The sequence below is a fragment of the Pygocentrus nattereri genome, chromosome 19, assembly GCF_015220715.1.
Source record: "Pygocentrus nattereri isolate fPygNat1 chromosome 19, fPygNat1.pri, whole genome shotgun sequence".
Taxonomy (NCBI): domain Eukaryota; kingdom Metazoa; phylum Chordata; class Actinopteri; order Characiformes; family Serrasalmidae; genus Pygocentrus; species Pygocentrus nattereri.
This window is the reverse complement of record NC_051229.1, coordinates 6864821-6888223: the sequence shown is the minus strand read 5'-3', so window position 1 is coordinate 6888223 and position 23403 is coordinate 6864821. Positions and strand designations below refer to the sequence as shown.

The window sequence follows — 23403 nt, the reverse complement described above, 5'->3', positions numbered from 1 at the left end:
AGCTTGCTATCCAAACATTACACACCGGGCTTCAGCGCTGAATCATGTGGAGTATGTGTGCCGTAATGTCTTTCATCACAGACCATGAGATCGCAGCACTGCGGTTAATGCGGACTAAAAGCTGACTTTATCACAGAGGTTGAGCTTAGAAAAAGGCCCAGTGCACAAAGAGAAACCTCAACAGTATCTTCTTAGTATGAAAATACAATGAAACTATTTTACTTGCGTCTGGAAAACATTTAAAGGGCAGATCTGCTAACGTGTTAAAGTGACCGCCGCCATCGAATATGCATGGATGGGAGTTTTCCAGTCAAAGAACAAAGGAGGAGGAGGTTATTATAAATAAATGATTCATTATCTCTTATTACCTAAAGCACATACTGACAATACTGACAGTTTAACCTCTTATTCCTCAGGGTGTATTTTGGTTTGTCCATCTGAATTTAGGTGACCAAATAGTAAGGCAAATTATTCAGTAACTTCATGAAATAAATGTACATTTTTATTTATTTATTTTTTAAAAGCTCCCTTCAAATTAGCAGAGCATGTGTTTTATGATCACACATATCACTGTATGCTTACAATGTACTGCTGAAAGCCAAAAATCTCAGACGCTCTTTGTGTTATTCCATAAAAGTGATGTTTCCAGAGCAGGTCACTGAAGAGACGCCGTCTGTTTGTAGTTTAGAGCCCAGATTTGGGGAAAAACGGGTCGACTTTCAGTAGAAAAACGAACAAAGTTCAGCTTCTTTTATTATAAGGGTTTAAAATGACGTCACCGTCTATTAGACTGGAGAGAAGAGCTACAGCCTCACACGACGCCCAGCTTCTGAATGTAGCTTATGAAATATGAAAGTTATGAAGAACATGAAGTGCGTTTTGGAACCACTGGATGTAAACAAAGTAATTCAGAGTGGTTTGGTGTGATGCCTTGTCTCAGAGAAACATACAGAGTCAGAATTGTTCACAGTGGGGGTGATGGGAACCAGACGTCTGAAGAGTTCAATGTCTAAAAGCTAACTCCTACGAAATGGTGACGAATGTTGCCTGAAGCCTGAGAAATCGTTTAATGATTTCTGAGATAAGCATATAAGCTAAAACGTATCATTTCAACATATTCATGGATGCATAATTGCATATAGGATACTGTGAGGCAAAACAGCCTCCAAGAAAACTGATGTTTTTGTCAGATTTATCAATATTTTATCATCATCAACATTACATATAAAACTCAGAAGACACCAGTAGGTTCCCTGGCGGTTTTGGACACTAAATAAAATGGCTGTAGACATTGTGATGTTTGGTTCCTATCACCACCACAGTAAAGAATTCAGTCAGTAAGTTTCCCTACAACAAACCATTTGACACCAAACCCAATCTGAATGATTTTGTTTACATCCCAATTCTTGATCTGCACAGAGATTTTGAGAAATGGGTGGAATTCCCCTTGAACGACTGAAAAAGCTTGTCTTAATTTTGGTGCTAATATGGCTGTCATTGTTTTGCTCAGAGATGCATGTCCGACAAAAACGGAAGCCTGCGTCCATCAGGTGAAAAAGAGGCCAGTTGTTTTTCCCCCATTTCTGGCAACAGGGTGCCAAATTTTGGCTTTTGCCTCTCAAAACTTTGACCTAGTATTCTGGAATAAAGACTAATCATCTCAAAATCATTACACCTTGACATATTTTGACATAATTCAAAATACAGAGAAAACAAGTAATTATTTTGAGATAACACCGATGTGGTGGTGGTGTGTTAGTGTGTGTTGCGCTAGTCTGAGCGGATCAGACACAGCAGAGCTGCTGGAGTTTTTAAACACTGTGTCCACTCTATTAGACTCCTACCTTTTCAGTCCACCTTGTAGATGTAAAGTCAGAGACGATGGTCATCCTCTAGTCCTTCATCAGCGGTCACAGGATGCTGCCCACAGGACGCTGCCCACAGGATGCTGCCCACAGGACGCTGCCCACAGGACGCTGTTGACTGCATATTTTTGATTGGTGGACTATTCTCAGCCCAGCAGTGACAATGAGGTGTTTAAAAACTCCAGCAGCACTGCTGTGTCTGATCCACTTGTACCAGCACAACACACACTAACACACCACCACCACGTCAGTGTTACTGCAGTGCTGAAAATGATCCCCCACCTAAATAGCACCTGCTCTGTGAGGGTCTCTGGGGGTCCTGACCACTGAAGAACAGGATAAAAGGGGTCTAACAAAGTATCAGAGAAACAGATGGACTACAGTCTGTAACTGTAGAACCACAAAGTGCAGCATAATGTGGTCATCATTTGATGCCTGATCTGTGTATTTATTACAACTGACACTCAGTGGATCAGCAATGATTAGTTTGACATGACAATAATACACATGCAGATACATCAACATGAATAAACGCTGATCCAGGAAATGTTTCTAAAATCACGACACAACAACTCGAGGAGCTAAAATAAACTGCAGCGCTCGCTTTATAGATCCTGATCAAAAGGCAAAAACTGAAGACCCCATCGACGTCAGTATAAAGTAACAGGAAGGCTCCTACCCTTACCCTGACATGGTAAAGCAAATCTGACCAAATGGTGATGAAATCCAATGGAATTCAGCATCTCGTCATGCGTCATAACAAAACACTGCATCTCTGAAATGGAAGCTTCACAAGAGAAGGAATAATATTCTCAACATTAATGCACATTAGCCTTTTCAACTCGAGACCACCGGTGGGTTCCAAAACACACGTCGTCATATTCTTCATAACTTTAATATTTCATAAGGTACATTCAGAAGCTGGGCGTCGTATGACGCTGTAACTCTTCATTCCAGTCAAATAGATGGTGATATAATTTTGAACCCTTATAATAAAAGAAGCTGAACTCACAATTATTTTTGTCTGAAAACTGAAACTGAAATTTGACCCACTTTTCCACAAATCTGGGCTATAAACTATAAACAGACGGCGTCTCTTCAGTGATTTACTCTGTAAAAATTACTTTAATAAAATAATACAAAGAGCGTCTTTCAGCAGCAAATTGTAAGCAAACAGTGATAATCTGAGGGGAGCTTTTAAAACATAAATAAATAAATAAACTGTGGAGAGCCCTCTCTGGGTCGGGGATAGGCTCTTGCCTCAAGTGGAGGAGTTCAAGTATCTCGGGGTCTTGTTCATGAATGATGGGACAAGGGAGCGGGAGATTGACAGGCGGATTGGTGCTGGGTCAGCAGTGATGCGGGCTCTTTACCGGTCTGTTGTGGTAAAGAAAGAGCTGAGCCATAAGGCAAGGCTCTCGATTTACAGGTCAATCTACGTTCCCACCCTCACCTATGGTCATGAGCTTTGGGTAATGACCGAAAGAACAAGATCGCGAATACAAGCGGCTGAAATGAGTTTCCTCCGCAGGGTGTCTGGACTCTCCCTTAGACATAGGGTGAGAAGTTCGGTCATCCGGGAGGGACTCGGAGTAGAGCCGCTGCTTCTTCACGTCAAGAGGAGCCAGTTGAGGTGGTTCGGGCATCTGGTTAGGATGCCCCTCGGGAGGCGTCACATGCAAGTCCACCCGGGAGGAGACCCCGGGGAAGACCCAGGACACGCTGGCGTGACTATATCGCCCAGCTGGCCTGGGAGCGCCTCGGAATCCCCCTTGGAGAGCTAGTGGAAGTGGCTGGGGAAAGGGAGGTCTGGGCCTCATTGCTTAGGATGCTGCCCCCGCGACCCGAACCCCGGAGAAGCGGAAGATGATGGATGGATGGATAAATAAATAAAATGAAAGTTGACATTTATTTCATGCAGTCACTGAATAATTTGCCTTACATGATTTCATCATGGAAATTTAGATGGACAAACTAAATGTAAGCGGCTTTCATTCTAAATACTTTTGCACCATTTCTATTGGTTTTGATATTACAGCATGTCCTTAATGCAGGATCCAGTCATTTTTTTCCATCATCAGTGTTGACATAGTCTGACATTTTACATGGCACAGCCACAGCGAAAACACTACATCCATTTTTTCCTCTCCATGAGGCTTAGCCACGTCTGTTGAAAACACTCCACCATAGGTAAACATCAAAAGGAGGCCAAATTGTTATTGAATGACATCATAACATATGATTCAATACTGAGTTTAAAATTGTAGATGCTCAAAAAGAATTCAGCTCAACTTAAAGCATATTTATGTGGGGTGGTTGGTATACTGTAACCCCTCTGCAATCTACGCTGTAGACTGGGGTTCAATCCCCCCACCAGGGCAAGCACCCTACACTATATCAATAAGAGTCCTTGGGCAAGACTCCCAACACCACCTTGGCCTACCTGTGTAAAATGATCAAGTTGTAAGTCGCTCTGGATAAGAGCGTCAGCCAAATGCCGTAAATGTTAATGTTTAGTTACCATTTTGGCAAAGCATTTATATATTTGTTAAATTATACATGAGTATATTAACCTAAACATACACAGACACACGTTAAATGAAAATAAATGCAGACATTTAATCATTCAGGAATAAGCAGTATTATTGGTCATTATATACTGACCTATACCACTTATTGACCTATTCACCTATGCACATTAGTTTAGAAATAAGTGCTGTTAATGCTACTATATTTTCAATCTGCCTACCCACTTTTCCCTTAAGCTGGGCTATTCTTGCATGTATCAGCCAGCCGAAGGAGAAATATGCAATTAAAACATTTCAGTTCACACTAATGTAAACCCTGAATGTCCTCATTAACCAGAAACACACCACAATCATTACCACAGTCCACAAATCACCAAAAACCCTTCTAAACGCTCTTAGCAATCAACAAAGCATAAACACAGCTATGTGGTCTCTCTGTAGAAAAGAAAAAACAACTATCCAACTGCAATTTTTTTTGGCCAATATTGCAACAGTGATTTAAATATATTTATTCCTTTCATTAAATTAAGTTCCAGGATGTCCAGCAAATCCATTTTTCAGGCTTGAACGCTAAAACTATTCAACTTTTGGAAAAGTTTCCTGCCGGAGATGTGAGAAAAGTGGCTATAGCTGAGCTAAAGCTGAAAACAGAGCAAAGTAAGTCTGTGTTTTCTTTTATATTAAACTTGCTAGCCTATACTAGCACATTAAAACATACTGAGACACATTTATAGCCATGATGGTAAAACTGACACACAATATAGTGGCTCTTAAGGTGGGTTCATTTTTGCTGAAAGGACAAAAAGGATCTTCTTAACATTTGGGTTGCCGCCCCTGGACCTAAGACAACAGTGATTTGCGCAAACATAATTAAAACTGCAGCTGTTGCAATTTGAAAATTGCACTTTCAATTGGGATTTTTAAAAAATATATATATAATAACAAAAAAAACGATTAAATCATTCGAGCCTAATGGAAAGAGTCTGATTATACTGAAAAATGTCTAAAACTTTCAAAAGAAGCCATCATTACAATAACCAATAACCAAATGCATCATCACTGTATCAACATTTCAGGATCTATAAACCAAAAGGAACTTTAAAAAACACAGCTTTCGATTTTATAACTTTCATTAACGAATGTTAAGAACATAGTGGTGGGCAGGACTGACATAATTTAATATCACGATAACAGTACCACAGTATTAGATAATATTTAAGTTTGCATTAATAGATAATAATAAAAAGAATAAGTTAATAAAGTGCTTCATGAGTGCGGCTACTCTGCTTTCCTTCAGCATTCTGTGCTTACAGTGGCGGTGATGGGAACCAGGGGTCACAATGTCTAAAACACAAATATACACATTTTGTTTATTATCCAAAATTTTTTAATTGTGTTTTACAGTGTTTAATAATGTCCTTAAAAAGTTTTCTTTAGAGACAATTTCGTCTCACACCATCCTGCATGTACCTCTACACTATGAATGTATTTTAAAATTATGTTCTAGACCAAAATCTTTTCCGTCATAAAACTCAGACATCAGGGACCGTATTCATAAGCATCTCATCTGATAACCTTCTGTGAGGGAGCTTTTATAGGTATTAAACTCTTCAGACATCTGGTTCCCATCACAACCACTGTGTGATACACTGGTGGGCTTTTTATTTCACTACCCATCATGAGGATCTACACTGTTAGCTGCTACTTAGTGCAGGCACCTGGCCAGTAACACAGTCTGGCCCACAGCCACTTTTACAGTCTGATGTCCAGGATGATTAAGACAGAGCTGTTGGCCCAGATCCAGCAGAGGTAAGCTCAAGTTCACAGGATGAACCCATTATCAAGCAGCTTTAGCTAAATGCAGACACAGCAATACATGCAAGCTAACCTATCGTCCAGCTGTAATGCGCTTTTTAAAGGATAGTTTTACTCATCATTTATTTCAAAGATTTTAGAAAAAGCTGTAGCCCAGCGACTCTGTTCCTATCTACATAAGAACAACATATATGAAAAATTCCAATCTGGTTTTAGGCCCCACCATAGCACAGAGACGGCTCTAGTTAAGATAACAAATGATCTTCTTGCCTCTGATCAAGGCCACGCATCTCTGCTGGTACTGCTCGATCTAAGTGCAGCTTTTGACACTATAGATCACTATTCTCTTAGACAGACTACAAAACCTGGTTGGAATTAGAGGAATAGCGTTATTCTGGTTCACATCCTACCTCACTGACCGGTTTCTGGTTCACATCCTACCTCACTGACCGGTTTCAGCTCATACAGTTAAATAATGTATCATCTAATTATACAAAGGTGAAATATGGAGTTCCACAAGGTTCTGTTTTAGGTCCTCTGTTATTCACATTATACATGTTACCATTAGGCTTAGATATAAATAGACATGGAATTAGTTTCCACTGCTATGCTGATGATACACAGCTGTACATATCAGCCAGAAGATACATCCAGATTAAATAAAATAGAAGATTGTTTAAAAGATATAAGAAACTGGATGCTGAAGAATGTCCTTCTTTTAAACCCAGATAAAACAGAAGTTCTCCTTCTTGGTCCAAAGGCTGCTCGGAATAAATGCTCAGACTTGATGTTAAATCTTGCAGACTTCTCTGTAGTACCTCTGTAGTACTCTGTAGGTTCAGTAGCTAAAAATCTTGGTGTGACGACTGATTCAGATCTAACGTTTAATCAACACATAGGTAATACTACAAGGACAGCGTTTCTTCACTTCCGAAACATTTCAAAGTTCAGAAATGCGTTATCCCTACATGACGCTGAAAAATTGGTACATGCCTTTATAACTTCAAGGTTAGCCTACTGCAATGCATTGTTGTCAGGACGCTCCAACAGGAACCTAAATAAACTTCAATTAGTCCAGAATGCTGCAGCTAGAATTCTCACTAAAACCAGAAAATCTGATCACAGCAGCCCAGTTTTATCAGCATTACACTGGCTTCTTATCAAATTCCGTATTGACTATAAAATTCTCTTATTGACATATAAAGCCCTGCATGGTCTCTCACCAGAGTACCTGCAAGATCTTATTTCCCATTATGAACTGGCTTGCTTACTCAGATCACAGGATGCTGGTTTTCTACTGGTTCCTAAAATTCAGAAGGCTTCAATGGGTGGAAGAGCTTTTTTCTTACAAAGCCCCCAAATTGTGGAATAATCTCCCGGTTAAATGTTCGGAACTCTGACACAAGTCTAGACTGAAAACATATTTGTTTAGTTTAGCTCTTGAAAATTAGCCTCCCCGTTAGATAAAGGCAGGAGATGCAGGGGTTCATGGGCATAGAGGCTTATGGTATGACCCACCACTTCATGCGATCACACAGGTTTGCTGATGGTGGAGTGGGGGGATCCCAGTGTCTCAGGGTACTCTCATATCTATGTTACCTTCTGGTTCTCTCCTTTTAGTTTATGCTGTTATAGTTAGATCTGCCGGAGTCACCAGCCACACTCTGGGAGGAATCATATTTAATACAGTCAAACTCCTGAGCAGAACTAATTTTGTCTCTTTGCTCTTCCTGAGATAATGACTGCCGTCCCACCCTGCTGAAGACTGACCATCAGGGCCTCCTCCTCACCATCACCAACCTGCTCTCCTGTTCATTTGTGCTGCAACACCCTCAATTACATCACTGTGCCATCCAGATGTACCAGCATTGAGAAGATGGGACTGTTTCAGCTCACTCCCACTTTTCATAAAGACTCAGTCAGAGACTGCCTCAGTCAGAGACCGCCTCAGTCAGAGACTGCCTCAGTCAGAGACCGCCTCTACCAGTGCTTTACCATCCAGTCTTCAAACAGAGATCCTCTTAGCTTTTATTTGGTATTCAGCTTATTAAACTGTAAACACTGTTTGACCAGAGGAGGACGGGTCTCCCCTTGTGAGTCTTGGTTCCTCCCAAGGTTTCTTCCTCCAGACTGAGGGAGTTTTTCCTTGCCACCATCGCCTCTGGCTCGCTCACTGGGGGATATATGTTGTAACTGTGTGTTTTCAAACTTCTGTAAAGCTGCTTTGTGACAACATTGTTGTAAAAAGCGTCATACAAATAAACTTGAATCGAATTGAATTTTAGAAAATATTAAACGGACAGTTTCCCCTTACCTTAAATGTTAGTTGATTCGCTGAGAAAGGTTTAGTGTCTTGAGTTTGCTTTTTTAGCTTTGTAATGGAGCTACAATGCTAAGCTATACATGCTACACATTATAGAACCTAGGGTCAATCAGAACTGGCCTAGACTGGAATCAGCAATTTATTATTTTTATTTTGGTCGCTTTTTGTTCCAATTTTATATAGAAAATAATGTGAGGCAGCCCAGTGCCCTCACACTGAATCTGAATGCTACAGCTAAATTCAGGCTACCACTGTTTTAGCTATGTTACGTACTTCTGTCCGTTTTGATACAGTATTCTCAAAGCGGAATATCGCTGCCATTTCCTCAGTTCAATGTTTATGAGCAGTCATTGCCAGTTACGACTTCCAAATCAAGACATCAAGAATACGTTAGTTTGATCGGACACATTGAACCATACTAAATACACACTGCAGGAGCTGAATGTACACAAATGGCTAAAATCATGCAATTATTTCATCTATCGGTCAGTAATATTCTCTGTGCCATCAACTACACCATTAAACATCGTCCTGATAGCAAAAGTGAGTAATAGCTGACATGTTGTACACATATGTGGTGCCGGTCATCAGAGTTGATGTTAGAGTTGAGCATAAAGGTGCAGCGTATAAGATTTAGTGGCACCTAGCAGTGAGGCTGCAACAGCTAATACCCCTCCCTCAGCCCTTCCTTTCCAAGCGTGTAGCAGAACCTACGTTCTACGTTCCGTTTCTATAGGGGGTCATACAGTGTCAGAAACTACATAATCATGACTATGTGAGATCAACAACTCTGAGGCCAAACTAATGATTTAGCGCAATGCTATTTGTAAGCTTCCCTTACTTATTAATAGCAATAGCCTCTTAGCTCAAAACTAAAGAAGCAAGCTTAGGATACCAAACACGTCTTAACTAACCAACAGCACTTTAGAGAAGGTGAAAACTACGTCCGTTTGAGTTTTCTCCAAACTATTCCTTAAAAACTGGGCATTTTATAGTCACTGAGCGACCATTTCTCCTTGGTTTCGCTTTCCTTTTAAAATCTCTGATTACTGTGCTTTGGACAGGACTCGGTACAACCCTCCCTCTGTCTGCTCCTTCTCTTTGTTAGCAGTGAAGTGTCCGCGCTGCTGCCTCATCAGTACGGCTTGCCTTTACATGCAGGGCTGCTTATCTCACCTTACGCGAGATACAGGCCCTAGGGGCATCAGTTACTAAACAACAGCTTTCCCTCCCACACACGGACGAGTAGCAGACGAGGCCTCGCCCGGACACAGCCAACAACTGTAAACTCACCAAAATATCCATGACTAATGACAGGGCTTTAAAGGGCCCACGTCCTTCATTTATCTTGAAGTTAAAGGGACATTTTGGCCAAAAAGGAAAATTTAGCCACAGCTAACATCAGTCATAAGCATGCCTACTCGCCTAGTCCTGTGCCTCACACAGCAGCCTCAAGAGATTTTTTAAGTTAAAAGACAAAGAAACCACCCTTCTGATGATGTATCGTGAAGGCTGGAGGAACTTCTGAAAACGACAGCTGCTTCTGTTTTAAGCTGTTTCGTTTTGGGGGTTTATTTGTTAGCTGGCAAATACAGAAGTGTAGGCAAACAGCTAATGCTACTGCTAACAAGATACCCCTTTTCAAAAGTCGTCAAATTATCAGTGAAATCAAGAGCAACGGTCACTCACAGGACAAACCACTTAGATCACACTATGATCTACAACAGCACACTATGATTTCTTACCCATTAAGAAATGAGCTGCACTTCAGCTCAGTAATCAGATTTCTCAGTGCATGTGAACTCTTACTCTGATTTCTTTCACAATTCTCTGAAAGGTGCAGCGTTGCCACAAGACTCAGCAAAAAACTTCTGGAGCAACACTGAAACCAAATAAGTGTTTGACGAAATGAAGGATTTAAATATTGCTCATCGTCTAGATGATGTATGTTCATATTTTCAGGTAAAGTGGGGCGATTTTTTAATTATTTATTATTTTTTAAAAAGCCACATCATGAAGTTTGAGTTTTACGCTCTGTTTACGTCACGTCTTCTGTTTACAGTGGCTGGTTGCAAAGCAGAAATCCGATTACTGTCTGACTCATGTAGACTTGGAGTTTCCCCATCATCTGATTACTCAAGTGCATGTAAACGCCTTGATCAGATTATTGACAAAATCAGATTTCCTGCAGTTATTGGATTAAGGGCATGTAAACGCACTCACTAATAATAAAAAAAAATTAAAAACATGAAAAACACTGTAAAACTGAAAAATCTAAACGATAAGTCTGAAGGATTTAATGCTGGGCTACAGAATAACACACAACTTTCAAAAAAATTAACTTAAATAAGGTTTAAGCTGGAAAGCCCCTTGCGTCTTATTTACACTGAAGCCCACATAAGATGTTTGTTAGAGTTTACATACACAAGAAAAAGCCATCATGATTCATTTTTTTTTACATACTATTTCTAATAGGCTGATTTGAACCTTTCTGACTGATAAGTAAATCAGCTCTGTTTTGCATCTGGCTGCTCTGGATTGTGCCTCATGCAAAACAGTCCACGTTGAAACACTCCTAATTTGAATTCTTAATGGGCGGGGCTAAACTATTGTAGGTTGAAAGGACAGATATATGCAAATGAGCTGGTTTTCATCACATCAGAAAAACAGTGCATTCAAAATGGTGCTGTTCTTGCAGTTTTATTCCATATATGGAGTGAAGAGTGGACTGTATTTTATGAAACTTATTTACATATTACTTTTTTAAGTGAGGAAGTTTTTCAGATTTTTCATGATAATGGCCCTTTAATAATCAATTCTCTTCTAAGAGCCGGGTAACCTCTCTCTCTTTCTCTCAGACACACACAGCCCGACCTGCAGGCCAATGTGAGTCATCCTGTACTGGCATAATGCAAGTGGCAACTGGCTATGTTTACACTTTTTATACCAGTTATTACGCAAGCAATTTACACTTCTCATGTATTTACTGTTGCAATTAGGTTAAGGGCCGTACGCCAAGTTAGCCTAGAGTAAGAGTTTTAACTGACTGTGACACTCAAGACTTCCTGTTCCGAAGCAACCTATCAGCTTTCCACACGTTTGACCCACACTGACCCACAATGTGCAGCAATGAGGTCTGTTACCAGTCCAAAGACAGGAAAGCTATTAAGATTAAGTGACCCTTATTAGTCCCACAACGGGGAAATTTCATCTCCGCATTTAACCCATCCATGGAGTGAAACACCACATACACACTAGTGAACACACACACACTAGGGGGCAGTGAGCACACTTGCCTAGAGCGGTGGGCAGCCCAATCCGCAGCGCCCGGGGAGCAGTTGGGGGTTAGGTGTCTTGCTCAAGGACACCTCAGTCATGTGCTGTCGGTTCTGGGGGTCGAACCGGCAACCTTCCGGTCACAAGGCTGGTTCCCTAACCTCCAGCCCACGACTGCCCCAACCACTACTGATGAGCCACTATGCAGTGGCATAGCCAGAAACTGGCCCATATGGTAGTCTAGTAGTATGTTAGCACTAAGCGAACAGCTATTTACATTAACAGTTTTTAGTCATTATAGATTAAATTGAGGCATTTGAAGCTTATAAAAGACTTACAATGTTTTATTTGAAGCTTGTAAGATACATTAACATATCTATTACCTTCTATCAGTTTTACAGTGGCTCAGTAAAGAGTCCAGACATAGAGCTGCTGCAACATGCTTAGACAGCTTGTATTCACAGTCAGTGATGTGTCTAGAACTTCCAGAAGGCCTAGAATGAGGATTTCTTTTTCTCATAAAAATAGTCCCACCCATTGGAGACTAAAACATGACTGGTTGACGCTGCTTTCAATTCCTAGTTATGTTATTAGTCAATCTAGCATGTGAGACATTCTGTTCAGCCCTTGAAGTCCTAAACAATGGGAGAGCTTGCTTGGCTGTATCCACCTAAACACCAAAGACTACAAAAAACCAATTTGCCAATTTTCTGCTGGGGGTTTCAAAAATGTAACTCTACTGTTTCCAGCTAAAATGTGAATGAAATAAGGTATAACCACAATACGTGGAGAGCTGAAATAAAACAAGCATGATGACTTTATTTCACAGAAATCATCAGGCCTTCTCTGAACGTCTAGAAGGCCCTGAGGGTTCCCACCTGCTTGCTACAGGTTAGCAAGCAATCCATCCCAGAAACATGGCTATAGTGAGGATGACCACCACTAATCTAGTTCAGTGTAGCTAAACTATTAGTAACTTGCCCACCTCATTACTGTAATCAGAGGAAAACGTTTTTGAATGTTGTACAGCAAACAACTGCTTAGCATACATTTAAATGGCTAATGTTACTATACTATACGACTACTATAACGACTGACAGCAGCCACAGGTGAAGACGAAGTTGACTCTGTGGAACGGAAAGTTTGAATAAGAAGCCAGCTTGAGTCTGGTCTACCACAGAAGACCAACATTACTAGGAGCAGATGTTCAAGGCACATTGCTGCTGTCAGAACAAAACCTTGCATCTCCATTTTTGGCAATTTTCAGTTTTTGACATAATTTCAAAACGACTGTTGTCCTTTACATGGTGTATCAATTTTATGATGAACGGACCAAAACAATCGTCTCAAAATTGACTGAAAAAGTCTGGTTCCATTGACTTGCATTAAAAGTATGCTTTTCCTGTCTCCTCTAAAGTTATCCTTTTGGAGACACGAGGTTTTGCTCTGACAGCAGCGACATGCTCAATGATTTTTCAGCGTAACCTTACGTTTAGTAAAGCTTTCCTTGCCATTGGGGAATCAGAAATCTGGGAGGTCTGGCCTCCAAAAAGGTACAACTACAACCCCCCCCCCCTCCCTCAAAGTCCCCCCTCGTCGCTACGTCCCTCTTCTGGCCTTTTTCAAGCTTTGTCTACCTCATCTGTACTGTACAGTCAATTACCAGCTGAAGTAACCACACATTGGCTTCTACTGTACGTATGTTTCATACCGAGTAGATGTAAAGTATGTACCTAAAATGATATGATTTCTGAAGGAACTTGCAGAAAACAAAACTAAGGCCATCACATACACACAGCTGCATGCCAAAGTTTGAACATCCCCAGTCATAGTACATGTTTTTGTTGATTTTGATGTGAAAATAAATGAAAAAAAAAAAAAAAAAAAAGAAAAAAATCTACAGGAAACATATTTAAATGGTATTTTTCTGCTAATTTTAAGATTTAGTGACCCATATTAGGGAAATTTCACCTCCGCATTCTAACCCATCCATGCAGTGAAACACCACATACACACTAGTGAAGGCGCACACTAGGGGGGCAGTGGGCACACTTGCTCAGAGTGGTGGGCAGCCCTATTCACAGCGCCCAGGGAGCAGCTGGGGGTTAGGTGTCTTGCTCAAGGGCACCTCAGTCATGTCCTGTCAGTTCAGGGGATCAAACCAGCGACCTCCCAGTCGCAAGGCTGGTTCCCTAACCTCCAGCCCACGACTGCCTTTACTCAAGCCTCAACGCTCTCAGTTTGCTCCAGGCCAACAACACTAGTCTAAGCAGTGAAGCATTACTGAGTAAATCCTTCCACCACACTGACACCTGAGCGATGTGGAGCTACATCCTTGTGAAGGTTCTTTAGTAAACAAAATGATTCTATAAAGAACCATTAACTCTCAAAAAAAACTGATATAAAGGGTTCTTTGCATTATGAAAGGGCTCCTCAGATTGATGGAGAATGTGCTGTAGATGGTTCTATACAGAACTCTTCCAAACAGGGTTCTATATGGCACCCAAAAGGGTTCTTCTATTGTAAGCTTGACATCTTAACAACAGAAGAAGCCTTTTGGGTGCCATATAGAACCCTTTTCAAAATGTTTATATAAAGAACTGTCTAGAGCACATTCTGGAGAAACCCTTTCATGACACAAAGGGTTCTTTGAGTGTTCATGGTTCTTTATAGAACCATTTTCTTTATTAAAGAACCCTTGAAGAACCATAATTGTGTACTACAAGTGTGTAGTAGAATCACCGGCATAGATTTAATTACATGCAGTCGAAAGGAAATGATTTCATTATTGGCTGTGAAATAAGTATATATAGAGGTGTGCAAAAGTTTAGGCACCCCTGCCTCAAATTACATGAACTTGTTGATTTTCTAAGTGAAAATCAGTCACACGTCCTCGACAGAGACGCACTGAAATATGACATCTTCCTCTAATTTTAGTGAACAGTTTCTATTCATTTTGTTTTCATCTGCCCATGTTTTGCATATGACTGTAGGCCTAATGAGGTCTGAAATATGGAAATAACTACAAAGTACCCAAGGATGAAAAATATATCTGTACATCCTTCGAGCTTCGAGTACAGCTCGGCTTGACCCACCATCCTTCAAGGCGCGTGGAAGACAAGCGTTGAGAATGTTCTCTGTACTGGCGCCCAGGTGGTGGAATGAACTCCCACTGGCTGTCCGAACAGCAGAGTCTCTCACGGCCTTCAAACGCAGACTGAAGACTCATCTCTTCACACAGCACTTAAATGAGCTCTGAATTATAAGCTGCACTTATATATTATATTTTATTGTATTGCGCCCTGCGATGGACTGGCGACCTGTCCAGGGTGTATCCTGCCTTTCGCCCGATGACCGCTGGGATAGGCTCCAGCACCCCCCCCGCGACCCTGAGGGAGAAGCGGCTTAGACATTGGACGGATGGATGGATGTATTGCACTGTATATTGTAGTTTATTATATTGTATTGCATTGCATTTTTACAGCACAGAGTTCTGTGTTCAACTCTTTTTTCTCTCGGTATCTACAGTGACTTTTGTTTCTAGCAGTATCTCAGGACTGTCTTTCTCTCTAACCTACTGGTAAATAGCAAAGATACTTTCTCTAGATAGACAAAGCACTTCTTGTAAGTCGCTCTGGATAAGAGCGTCTGCTAAATGCTGTAAATGTAAATGTAAATATATCAGAAAATACATAAGTAATTAAAAAAGAACAGGAAACCACATTTTAATGGAAGAATGCAGAGAAAATAAAAACAATTTAGGGGACTAAAAGCTCTCACTATTTTAAAAGTTCATTATTTTTGGTATTACTACTGAATTCCGTAGATTAACGTATGAAATTATTTTCTTTCTGCACAATGTTTAGGGCCAGACAGTCCATATGTTTTCTTTATCATTACGCGTGTTGAAGGAAAAACGTGGACCGTCTTCGGGGCCCTGAGGACTGGGCTGGGAATCACTAGTTTGGGTGACTTAACGGTTTTAAGAGCAGTTGCTCAGTTTGTACTTATGCTTGACTAATTTGGTGATCATAAAGAAGCTGAAGCTGTTCCTGAGTGTGGTCTGCTCTCCACTGAGAGTGAAATCAGTGTGCGCACAAACCTTTTCACATTCACGCACAAACGCAGTTTTCTTTTTTAATTTAATTCTGACTTTTATACCGGCTACTACAAAAAAATGTAAAAGATTAAAAAGAGTGTAGAATATCAAAGGTGCTGCATCTGGCAGAGTCCTTCGTCGGGCACTAGTGGTTTTAACAGGGTGAAAATGACTGAGAAAAAGGGGAAATACATTGCAAAATATACAATTTGTTAACAGCTGTTGCAATACTTGTCTTTGCAATACTCATATTTGCGAAATAAAGCTCTATATGCGGCACACTTAATCACAAAGCTGCTACATTACTGTGGCATCGCAGATTATACTGCAAAACATACACAGTACTGCTCTCCTGTTTACTCTCCCAAACATTCCAGCAAGTGTGGAAGTTATTACAATAGCACCGTCACCCCAACGAATTTGGATGACGAACATCCTGAGAGCATCTTGTACACAAGCAACCATGTAATTAAGTTAAGAATACGACAACATAAGCAAAGTACAATGTTCTGTTATTAGTCAACCTGAAATTAAAGCCTTCAAAACCTTGTTAGTTCATAGTAAGCACAATTTATCATAGCATTCAAAAGGTCCATATCAGGAAAAAACGTTTTTTATTTTGTTAAATAAAAAAGTTTGATGTTGTACATGAACATCAATCAATACATTTCCCTCTTCCAGCACAGGAAAGCCTGACCACTTCCTATTTCTCCTTTTATATCAGAAAGATGACTGCAAAACACCAGGGGGAGCCTGCAAGCAAGTCCTAAATGAATGGGGTAGAATAAAGGGCTAAAAGGCTAAAAATGAAAAGTTCAAACAGTTTCTAACCACTTGTTCAGGACTTTTCTTTAATTTTGGAAAGTAGAAGAACGCATTTCATTTAAAAAGCAAAGAAAACTTACCTGCATAGTTTCTCTTTTCTACAGCAAATGGGTTTTAAGGCAGTAGGACATTAGTATTACTGCTACGGAGCGCTGAGCGGTTGGCGTTACCGCTACGGAGCGCTGAGCGGTTGGCGTTACCGCTACGGAGCGCTGAGCGGTTGGCGTTACCGTTACGGAGCGCTGAGCGGTTGGCGTTACCGCTACGGAGCGCTGAGCGGTTGCCGTTACCGTTACGGAGCGCTGAGCGGTTGGCGTTACCGCTACGGAGCGCTGAGCGGTTGGCGTTACCGCTACGGAGCGCTGAGCGGTTGCCGTTACCGCTACGGAGCGCTGAGCGGTTGCCGTTACCGCTACAGAGCGCTGAGCGGTTGCCGTTACCGCTACGGGGCCCTGACCGGTTGCCGCTACCGCTACTGAGCGCTGACCGGTTGCCGTTACCGCTACTGAGCGCTGACCGGTTGCCGTTACTGCTACTGAGCGCTGACCGGTTGCCGTTACTGCTACTGAGCGCTGACCGGTTGCCGTTACTGCTACTGAGCGCTGACCGGTTGGCATTACTGCTACTGAGCGCTGACCGGTTGCCGTTACTGCTACTGAGAGCTGACCGGTTGCCGTTACTGCTACTGAGCGCTGACCGGTTGCCGTTACTGCTACTGAGCGCTGACCGGTTGCCGTTACTGCTACTGAGTGCTGACCGGTTGCCGTTATTGCTACTGAGCGCTGACTGGTTGGCATTACTGCTACTGAGCGCTCACCGGTTGCCGTTACTGCTACTGAGCGCTGACCAGTTGGCATTACTTCTACTGACCGCTGACCAGTTGCCATCTCTGCATTAGGTTTCTTTGCTCGTTCTGAAAGGGTTAAAAACTTGCCTAATTTTTGTGCTGAATAAAGTTGTTTACAACTTCGTTCACTTGGTTGTATTTTGCTGCTGGCGGAACAAAACTTCGTATTTCCAAAATGCTAACTTCACAGGAGAAGGAAAAAACCTACTTTACTTTTAATGTAAGTCAATGGAACCGGAGTTTTTCCAAAGTCATTTTTGGCCATTTCTTTTGGTCCATTCATCATGAAATTTACAAATAACGCAAAAAGCAACACGTATTTTCAGACTGTGTTAAAAACTGAAAAACGGCAAAAATGGAGAAACAAGGTTTTGTTCAGACAGCAGCGATTTATCAGTTTATAGCTGAGTATCTAGGCAAGCAGTCAGGATTGGTTGGCACCACAGGGATTCCCAATGGCTGCATGAGGTGTTTGCATAATGGATGCTGGGAATTGTAGTGAAAAGACACTAGTGAACAAAAACATGAAACAACATAACATTGTGAATTCTGTCAAACGGCGTTTTTAAACTCTTGCTTGAGGTGCCAAAGTCAACTTTAACGAACAGTGATGAAAACGACATTAGCCCTGTTGGTACAGTATCTGTGGCATTTTATCGTATTGGTGGCTTTAGGCTGCAGGCCCTGATGGAGTCCCCCCCACCCCCCACCCCCCCAGGGTGCTTAAAGCCAGTGCCTCCCAACTTTGTGGAGTACTGCAACATGTCTTCAACATGAGCCTGAGTCTCCAGAGGGTCCCTATGACGTGGAAGACGTCCTGCATTGTTCCTGTTCCAAAGATGCTACGACCCAGTGACGCCAAGAACTACAGGCCAGTGGCACTTACGTCCCATGTCATGAAGACCATGGAGAGGCTCGTCTTGGATCAGCTTCGACCCATAGTCCAGCCTTTTCTGGACCCCCTCCAGTTTGCCCATCAGCCCCACCTGGGAGTTGAAGATGCCATCATCTACCTGCTCAACCGAGTCTACACTCAGCTGGATAAGCCAGCCAGCTCTGTGAGGGTCATGTTTTTTGACTTCTCCAGCACATTTAACACCGTCTGGCCTGCTCTTCTGGGTGACAAGCTCACAGTGATGCTAGTAGATGCCCCCCTCGTGTCCTGGATTGTTGACTACCTGTCAGACCACACTGTACACTGTCAGACCACAGTGTGTACGCCTGCAGCACTGTGTGTCGGGCAGAGTGGTCAGCAACACTGGAGTTCCACAAGCAACTGTCCTCTCTCCTCTCCTCGTTCCTCTTCACCCTCTACACCATGGACTTCAGCTACTGCACAGAGACTTGCCACCTTCAGAAGTTTTCTGATGACTCTGCAATAGTTGGATGTATCAACAAGGGTGATGAGGAAGAGTACAGTACGACGGTGAAGGACTTTGTCGCGTGGTGCGAGCGGAACCACCTGCAGCTCAATGTGACAAAGACAAAGGACCTGGTGGTGGACCTGAGGAGGGACAAGGCACCGGTGACCCCTGGGGGGGGTCCATCAGGGGGTCAGTGTGGACACTGTGGAGGATTACAAATATCTGGGTGTGTATATAGACAATAAACTGGACTGGGCTAAGAACACTGACGCCCTCTACAGGAAGGGCCAAAGTCGTCTCTATTTTCTGAGGCGCCTGAGGTCCTTCAACATCTGCCGGACTATGCTCAGGATCTTCTATGAGTCTGTGGTGGCGAGTGCTATCCTGAGGGAAGCAGGCTGAGGGTGGAAGTCGCCAACAGACTCAGCAAACTGATCCGCAAGGCCGGTGATGCTGTGGGTGTGGAGCTGGACTCGCTGACGGCCGTGTCAGGGACGCTGTCTAAGCTGCAGGCCATTAAGGACAAAGGCTCCCACCCACTCTACGACACGGTGAAGAGACACAGGAGCTCATTGTACTGAAATGACCACAGAGAGCCACAGGAGGTCATTCTTACCTGTGGCCATCAAACTCTAACTTCTCCCTCAGCGTGTGATTCACAAAGTGTGGTTCATCTGTACAAAACTTAGTACCTAACTGTTCATATGTGTAATAATAATAATTGGGTGTAATAAATTAGAGGCACAATAATTTTAACTGCCTTTTACTAGATGTTTAATATTTATTATCACAGTCACCACCACTTTACTGTATTCATAAGAACTTAAATCTCGTGTACATATTGCAAATTTCTCTTTATCTTTGTTTTAAATTATTAAAGTATTTATTCTTTTACATAAATAGTTGCAACTGTAGCAACTGCACTTTCCCTCTGGGATCAATAAAGGCTTCTGGTTCTGGTTCTGATTCTGATTCATTCTCGGACATGAATGGGTTAACACGCTAAACAAGTCCTACCGAAATATCGCGATATGTAGCGGTATGATCGCGATACGCTATTCTTTGCCTATATCGTACAGCCCTGCGGGGTGAGCTCGTTGAAAATGACCACTGTGAGTGAAACCAGCTCACCGCGAGCAGCCGTGGGGTTTTAGTCCACATGCATGTCCACGTTTCTGTCACTTCCCGCCCTTCACGTTCACTCTCAGAGCTCAGACAGGTGACACCGAAGAAGGAACAGGTCACCAGGTGAGTTACTCCCACCAACGTTCCCCTCGCCGCTGTTTACCTGCCCTGTAATCGCAGGAAAGCAGCTCAACCCGCGGTTTTGTTCACTTCTATCACTGCTTTAGCAGAAAACAGCTCACTCAAGCCTGTCAGTGTGTCTGAAGCCCGGTTACCTGTCAGTGTGTGCAGCACGCCGCCGGTCTCCCCGCAGCTCCCTCAGGTTCCTGCTCCGTCTACCTGCCTGAGAGTTTCACAGACGTGTTCGAGTCATTTTTTTGTGCTGTTGTTCTTTCCAAGTCGTGCTGTCTGTCGCTTTTTTCCAGTCCTAATGTTGTATTTCAGCTTTACTCGCTCACTCAGCTGGCCTCGTCTCTCTCTCTCTCTCTCTCTCTCTCTCTCTCTCTCTCTCTCTCTCTCTGTGGGCAGCCCACTCTTAAAGGGACACGCGTCTATTTCTGGTGAAGGAACAGCTTCCCCTCAGTTTGACTTCACTTTTGGGCTCCTTTCTAAAAGCTTATACAGCTGCTGTCTGTTTTCTAGTCACGCCGGTAGACTCGAATCATTAGTGTGTTCAGTAATAGCTGCTTCTTTGATTTGGGCTGAGATATGCGATGATACATAAATCACTGGAATATTATATCTTCGTGCTTTCATATTCTGAGTATGATCAGTATAAACCTCGAGTCATGTCAGCACTACAAAAATAAACTACAATGCATATAAATAAACAATTTTAGAGTGGATTTAGACTGGGCTGAGGGAGTAGGGTTGGTGCCCTACCGCCGCCTTATGGCCAACTCTGGAAATAGCAGGCAAATCCCTATAAGAAAACAGTTAAAGGGCCTGTTTGATACATTTTTCTGTTTTATTTTTACCTGCTTTTCTTACTGTGCCTTAAAACTGATATATATATAATATATTATGTATATGTGTGTGTGTGTGTGTGTGTATGTGTGTGTGTATACACACTGGCCTGCGATGGACTGGCGACCTGTCCAGGGTATATCCTGCCTTCCGACCCAATGACAGCTGGGATAGGCTCCAGCACCATATATATAAAAATAATATAAATATAGATGCTCCAATGCATCTTGATTTCTTTTTGAGGACTTGGAACTTTTAAAGCAAAGTATTTGTAATGATCCATAATCCAATATTATTAATAAATCAAATGGAAGTGATGTGGCAAGTGAACTGGAAGGCTCTCATTCACTGCTCTTGTTTGGAGCACGTGAGACGCTGCTGCCGCTCACCTGATATGGCGAAATAAGATCCTGTGGCAGTGACACGTCCACGCAGCACATCACAGCCTGGCGTGCAGACTGCAGGTCACTTAGCAACGCAGTCTCGTCCAGCTAGTAGCCAACGAAAAGGCAAAGAGAGAGATTAAAGACGAGCCTTTGGAGACGAATGGACTTTTTAAATGGTCCGTTTATAAGCGCAGTTGGTTTCCTGGAACGTTAAGCCTGCAGCGAGAGACTCTCAAACACTGAAAAGACGCAAAGATGAAGTCACCTCACTTTCGATTTCCCCGTTCCACCTTAAATGGTACCGCGTTTACATTCTGTCCTCAGTCAGAATTTAAGGTGGAACAGGAAAATTCGAACAAGAAGCTGGAGAATAAGAAGAGTCAATAAGAAGAGTCAGACTCATAAAACAGCCGAACGCTGAGAGACGTTTTAACAATAAGCTGCTCCACTTCTGAGGACAGTTTTCTGGCGGAGACGGGAGGAAAGCAGCTATGACTAACATTAAAGCTTAAAGCAGAGCAAAGTCCACATCTTCGGTCATATTGTTTAGCCCATGCTAGGACATTATCATATACTGGACATTTAATGTTGTGGCTCCCAAGTTGGTTTGATTCTTGTTGAAAGGACAAAATGGCTCTGAACATTTGGGTTGTGACCCCTGACCTGGCTTTTAATATAAATTAAATATTTAGAAAATCGATTTTTGACATTCAGAATCATCCACGTCTGCATTGCAATGCATATCAGGTACTTAACCGGACTGCATGTTTGTTTTCCAAAAAGCGAAGAAAATTCCATGATATGGGCCCTTTAAGCTCACATTATTGTTGAGTATTTTCCTGCTCTAACACAGAAGATTCAGATGTGTAGAATTAAATAAAGAATGAATGGATGAATGAATGAATAAGTGCAGTTTGCAGGGATTACTGGACTGGAGCTGGGTAATGCTGATGTAGCGCTCTGTCTAGGCTGCATTAACTTGGCATTATTGTGCCAGCTGCTTTAATGTTTACACTGCCTTGCTGATGTATTGGCTTATTTTGTCAGCTGCTGTAATGTTTACATTGACCTTCATACTATTATATTCCGAAATGAACACAATGTGAAGTTATCGTAGTAAAACGACGTTTATTAATACATGAAAATATGACTTATTTTACTGGTCAGAATACTCTTAACATCATGAAAAAGGACCAGTAAAGTCTTCATGAGCCAAAGTGTTGAAGATCATAATGACTCTACATGATCTTTATGTCACCTTGTGTTTCTGCACTCGAAGACACAGAGTTACGCTGTTCTGTAGGCACAGTCTCTGGAAATGGTAATACATGACAGAAAACTGCCTTCAGACACAAATGAAAAGGTTAAAAAAGCAGATGAATCTGTCATAAAACAGACACAGTGATGAAGATATGACACTGAGCATTTTACTTCTTGGTCTCAAACACTGATGTAACTCAGAAGAGTGGTTTTCGGCCCTGGTCCTGGAGACCAACTGCCCTGCACACTTTAATACTTTCCTGGCTTTGGCACACCCACTTCAGCTCAGTAAGGGCAGTTAATGAGCTGATTAGTTGGATCAGGTGTGTCGTGAGCAGGGAAAACACGGAGAAGTGCAGGTCAATGGGCCTCCAGCACCAGGGCTGAAAAACAATGTGTTTGCATGCACTCAGTAATCCGATCATAGTCAGATTTCTGCAGTTATCTGATTATTCAAATGGTCATGCGCACAGCTCACTCTGATTTCTTAGATCGGAGTAAGGTCTGGAAATCTGATTAAGAAATCCGATACAGAGAGCTGGATTTCAGCTCAGTAATCAGATTTCTCAGTGCATGTGAACTCTTACTCTGATTTCTTTCAGTTTTCTCAGTCTGCACATGTGCAACAAACAGCGGTGCCGGAAATAAGCAAACAGTGTTGGCGCAAGACGGCAGCAAAACACTTTGGAGCAGCACTGAATCCAACTACAGGCTTAACAAAATA

General features: G+C 42.2%; 1 protein-coding gene across 1 annotated transcript in view; it reads right to left on the bottom strand.

The window, feature by feature from the left end:
- Nucleotides 1-20529, bottom strand: part of tnk2b (tyrosine kinase, non-receptor, 2b) — a 141837-nt gene extending 121308 nt beyond the window's left edge. The window contains exon 1 of the mRNA XM_037530827.1: nucleotides 20343-20529. The gene's annotated coding sequence lies outside the window, so the exon portion shown is untranslated. The remainder of the gene's footprint in view (nucleotides 1-20342) is intronic.
- Between the last annotated feature and the right edge of the window lie 2874 nt (nucleotides 20530-23403).